This window comes from Macrobrachium rosenbergii, chromosome 41, assembly GCF_040412425.1.
Source record: "Macrobrachium rosenbergii isolate ZJJX-2024 chromosome 41, ASM4041242v1, whole genome shotgun sequence".
Taxonomy (NCBI): domain Eukaryota; kingdom Metazoa; phylum Arthropoda; class Malacostraca; order Decapoda; family Palaemonidae; genus Macrobrachium; species Macrobrachium rosenbergii.
In genome coordinates, this window is record NC_089781.1 from 98,975,638 (window position 1) to 98,981,688 (window position 6,051).

Genomic DNA, 6,051 nt, shown 5'->3' on the forward strand with positions numbered 1-6,051 from the left:
TCAGGATTCGTCATCATTAATGTCTTTTTGGTGCACGATGATCGAATCAGGATTCATCATCATCAGTGGCTTTTATGGTGCAAGATGATCCAAACAGGATTCAACATCATTAATGTCTTTTTGGTGCACGATGATCCAATCAGGATTCATGATCACTGATATCCTCTGAGCACATGATATGAAGTTTAAAGCGCAGGATATGTTTGCTGGTATTTAAAACAAGTCCAGGAATGCTCTTGCTTAGTTTCTGATAGTTTGTGGTTTTTAGAAACTATGTTAATCTGTGATATTAATCTGTGATACTTTCACATTCCTTGGTCTGAGCTTTTAAGAAATTTCTTCTGACATTTTGCATTCAGGAAGTCTGTTGTGGCACTTTTGCTTGTAGGAGTTTGTCATTGCGCGACATTTTCGCTTTTAGAAAGTCTGATAGCTTGTGAAACTCAGTCAGGGAAAGTCTGATTCTTTACATGATAGTTTGCTTTCATAAGTCTACTTTTGATATTTTTTGCATTCAGAAGGTGCGTTGGTTTTGAATACCTTTGGGTTTAGATTGTAAACTAGTTTGTGATATTCTCCATAAAGTGATTCTGGTAGTTTGTGGCATATTTTCATTTAAGACGTGCGTTGCGTTTACTTTCATTCAGTCTGTTAGTTTGTAGTTTTGCCTTCAGGAAGTCTGTTACCTTAATGCTTTTGCCTTCACGAAGTCTGTTAGCTGTGATACTTTGGCTTTCAAGATGTCTGAATTTGTGAGTTTTTAACTAAAGTGTCTGATAGTTTGTCATATTCTTTTGCCAGGAAGTCTGCTAGTTTCTGATTTTTGTTGGTAGTTTGCTAGTTTCCTTTTTTGTCAGAAACTTAGTTTTTTTTTTCCTTCTTTGGAAGTAGTTTCAGTTTGAGGTAGAAAGTCTGTGATTTTTATGGCTATAAAATCTAATTGGCATATTTTTGGCTGCAAAGTCAGTTATTTTGTGCGTTTCTTGCTTAGAAAGTATGTGTTTAAGATTTTATCTGTTCAGAAATCTGGTCTGGGAGAATTTTTGCTTAGAATATCTATTAGTCTGGGAGAACGTTTTAAGTTTCATCAGCCACTGGCGTAAAAAGTGTTTGCCTCCCGAATTTTAAGGGCAGAAAGTTTTACAAAAACGTGTTTCAGGTCGGATTTTTTTTGCTTTGGCATGAGAGGGTGTTTGTTCAGTGTTTTAGTGTGTATCTCTGGAAGGGTTTTTTTTCCCCCATAAAAGGGGTCACTTCAGTGTTAGTTTGGGAGATGCTTTTCCCCAAAAATGTGTTTAGGTTGGAAGTGTTCTTTGACATTGTGCTAGTTCTTGAGCGTTTTATGACTAGAAAGTGTTAGGTTGGGATCGTATTTTGCATAGAAAGTGTCCCATTTTAGGAATTCTGCATAGCAAGTGTACCATTTTAGAAATTTTGCATAGAAAGTGTACCAGTTTAGGAATCTTAGAAAGTGTATCAGTTTAGAATTTTGCATAGAAAGTGTATCAGTTAAGGAATTTTGCATAGAAAGTATACCAGATTACAAATTTTACTTAGTGTACCAGTTTAGGAATTTTGCATAGAAAGTGTACCAGTTTAGGAAATTTGCATAGGAAGTGTACCAGTTTAGGAAATTTGCATAGAAAGTGTACCAGTTTAGGAATTTTGCATAGAAAGTGTACCAGTTTAGGAACTTTGCATAGAAAGTGTACCAGTTTAGGAAATTGCATAGGAAGTGTACCAGTTTAGGAATTTTGCATAGAAAGTGTACCAGTTTAGGAATTTTGCATAGAAAGTGTACCAGTTTAGGAATTTTGCATAGAAAGTGTACCAGTTTAGGAATTTTGCATAGAAAGTGTACCAGTTTAGGAAATTGCATAGGAAGTGTACCAGTTTAGGAAATTTGCATAGGAAGCACACCAGTTTAGGAAATTTGCATAGGAAGTACACCAGTTTAGAAATTTTGCACAAAGTGTACCAGTGTAGAAAATTTGCAGAGAAAGTGTGCCAGTTTAGGAAATTTGCATAGAAAGTATATCAGTTTAGGAATTTTGCTTAGAAAGTGTACCAGTTTAGGAATTTTGCTTAGAAAGTGTACCTAGAAAGTGTACCAGTGTGAATTTTAGAAAGTGCACCAGTTTGGAATTTTGCATAAAAAGTGTACCAGTTTGATTTTTGGAAAGTTCTTAGGAATATGTTGCCTAGGCAGTGTGTTAGTATGGAAGAAACCATGTTGATTCGAGGGAGCTTCTTGCTATTGCCTGGAAACTTAAAAAGTGTGACTCTTTAGCTAGAAAAAAGCTCAGTTTGCAAGTTTTCTACCTAGAAAGTGTCAGTCATTTTCTTTCCTTGGTCAAGAAGTTTTTTAGCGAGTGTTATTGCTGTTTGCTGCCCTGTATAGTTGTTAGTTTGGGAGAAATTTTGTTTTGCCTTGAAAGTGGAGTTAATTTGGTTATAATGTTTGTCACTTTGGGAGAGTTGATTTTGCCCAGTAGTGGAGATTTGCTTAAAAGCCCCCTTTTTTTTCTTGACAGTGTTTATTCGTCAGTTTTCTGCCTAGTGTGTGTGGTTTTTTGTCCGATTGATATAAATTCTTACAGTCTGTATCAATTGGGGAGAGTTTTTTTTTTTCCCAAAGGGTCAGTTACGGAGAGATTCTTTTTTGGCAAAGAAGCTACGTCAGTTGAGGAGAGGTTTTAGCCTAGAAATTCTATCATTTCCAGAGTGAGTTTTACCTAATAGTACTCACAAGAATAGATGTTTGGTATTTTCTGGGATATTTTTGATATAAAGGGTAACATAATCTTCAAGAGTTAAGTCAATAACCTAGAAAATGCATAGTTAGTTACTGGAACAGGAATAACAAAGAAATCGGCAATTCTGATTTTACACCTTTGATAAGAGTAATTCTTTTCAGCACGTAATGTAACAAATACCAAAATCGATAAAATTACATTGTTTTTATAAAGGTTATTTAGTAGTTTGAAATTAAACACGTAGACCAAGATTTAGAGTACCAAACAAATAGTTATTGAAACTTGATTTATCCGTAGTTCAGTATTAGCATTTTAAGGCAAGTCTTGAAGGATGTCTAAATTCTAATTAGCAATCTTCCATGAAGTTTTTCAATACTAACCAATACTCGAGGGAAAAGGCAATGTTCATTATTCTGTGGGCCTGTACTGGTGGATCAATACAAAGTTGCAGTTTTTTGTGTCATGTAGCCATTGCCTCAGAGTATGTTAAACAGTAATTTTCGTGTCTAGGTCTGGTCCAGTAAGCAACAGGAAATTGATTTTCACGTTTAATATTACTAGCAATTTTTAGACCTGCGGGCCATTTCTGGTATGTAAAACAAACTGGAACCTTAATGTTCTTGTACTGAACAATATGAAACGAATTTGTCAGTCTTATAAAACGACTTTTTCAGTCTTGTAGTCCTGTTCTGGTGATCAATGCAAAACTGCTTTTCAAAGACTTGTAAAAACGAAGCTGAAAGATTTGAGAAGACTTGCTAGTTTAAAAACACCCGAAGGAATGTTCCAATGAAGTCCAGGACATTCCTCCCTAATTACCTGTCAATGGGATGAATTTTTGTAAGATGTATCACGCAGAACCTAAACTGGCCTGGTGGTCCACGTGCACGGTGAAGGTTGACGTTAGTCCGACCTGCTGTCCTGCTGGGGGAGGAAGAACGGGGCAGGAGGATATTAGCTTTGCACGTCTCTGACCATTTACCTGACTCAATCACGTACATTGAATGGTGTCGTGGCGCCATAAGACGAGTTATTTTGAAGGCATTTGGGTCACTTGTCTGCTTTTGGGACGGCTGTATGTGTCTCGGTGTAATTAATTGTTTTTGTTGTAACAAAAGACTGGAGGATGACTTGTAATTTGTGGTGGAATAAAGTTGATTATATTTTGTTTGGTTTACTTGTTAAATTCCCATGATTCTCTTGTTCAGAAAGACATCTGAGAATATAGATAAATATTCCATACTTTAATAATAATATTTTAGACGAAAATACCATATAAACTGAAAATAGCACCAAATTAAGCAATCACTTAAGGGGTTAGAATTAATAAGCTGAATTTAAGTTACAAAAATTTAGTTTTGAATAAATAATTATTCTGGTGCACGGTGTTAATAGGGTAGGCCTTTAAAATGCTGTAAAAATGAAGATAAAATTTTAATATACAAGAAAAATGTAAGCAAATATATAATTGAAATACGAGAGTTCAGTAAGTAATCGAAGATAATCAGTCAACTAGAATATTCAATGGTTAAAGTCCCTCTAATGCAGCCTGGTGTTTTACAAGTTAGAATTGAGCGTATTGCATCATCAAATTTATTAGTAAAGTTAGCCAGGCAAAGGTATTTGAAGGAATGAAATCTAATGATAAAACTATTTGTGAAAATTGACAATTTCAGTTTTAAAAATTTCATCTGAATGGAAATTATTTTGAAAAATAATCATTGAATTTGAAGTCACTCCTATAGAGCATTTCTACATCGGATGGGGTGTCACGGAGCCTATTTCCGGACAGATTTTAGCGTTTTGACGTCAAAATTGATATCAAAATAGCAGTATTTGAAGCAATATTGAAGTTTCGTGTGTGTAACACTGTTATGGACACGAAAAAACTACAATTTTGCCACCTGCGTAGGTATTTTGATATCAAATTTGACGTCAAAATGGTGGAAGATGCCAGGTTAACAGGCTGTGCGAGGCCCTTAAAATATACTAAGTTATTTCAGTCAACCCCATATGGAAAAGAAGGAAGTTAATAATATATATAATTATCTCTGGGAATAAGGATAAAATAGCCGTATCAATTAATATTTACGAGTCAATGACCCAACTACAGTTCTCAGTCAAGAATTCAGTCAGGTACAAAGTCAATGTCAAATGGGTAATACGTTCGAGATATATTTATCTTTGTCACCGTCTTTTCCTTTTTATTCCTCTGTTTTCTGTGAGGTTAAATCTACGTTACTGACTCATTTTCTATAAAGAGGACGTGGGAGGAACTCTTAGTTTCGAAACCTCAACTATACAATGAAATAAGAATGCCAAAAATGTATGTTTACGCTCGTAGACTTCTTACAAAGTTATCCGTAGAGGAAGTGGACTTGGGATTATTTTGGGGGCCATTATACTTCGTAACGAAATTCTGGTGGTTTAAGTCTACCAGGTTTTAACGCCATCGTTCATAAGACACGGCATACCAAGCAAGAATTTGCCTAGTACGAAATCACAGCCGTAAGAGTGAATGTAAGCTTAGGCTTGTCTCAGTGGTAACTTAACCACACCCTCCTTGAGACTTTCTGTACTTCAGTTTTCTTTGACATTTGAAAGGGTCTATAGCATTCCTCATGGGTAACATAGAAAACTGGAATACATTTGGGAAGGCACAATGGAAGTCTCTAAGGCTCCTCCCACCTCAGCAATCAGCTGTCAGCTTGGAAAACTTGAGCCCTTTGGGTCGGCTTCAAAGTTGGTAACCGACTGGCTGTATATACCTCTTGCTGGGGGGATTCCCTCCTTCGGGGCATTGCAATGCTGGCTCCAAGGATATATAAAAAAAAATTTGAAGTTTTTTCGTTGATCATGACTAACCTACCCACCTTTGACACTATTTTTGGATTTAAATAAAAGAGCGTACGATTATTTGTGTTTTTATTTCCTCTTAATTTACAGTTTGACTTGTACAAGAATACCCGTGAATAGATAGATTACGTCACATGACGTCATTATGATTGATGTCAACTAATGACGTCATCAAGATTTACATCCAAACTATGACGTCATCGATATATTGCCACTTATGACGTTATTGGCATGGCGTCAAGATAAATTACGTTTCAGCCTGTCCATCAGGATCTCATTTACGTCATTAGGATAATTACGTCACAATTTGACGTTACTTGGACCTGACAAACTATGACGTCAGTAGGATCGATTGTCAAACTATGACGTCATTTGGGACCGATTACGTCACAAAATTACGTCATTAGAATACTCCCACCTATTACGTCATATTTCACAC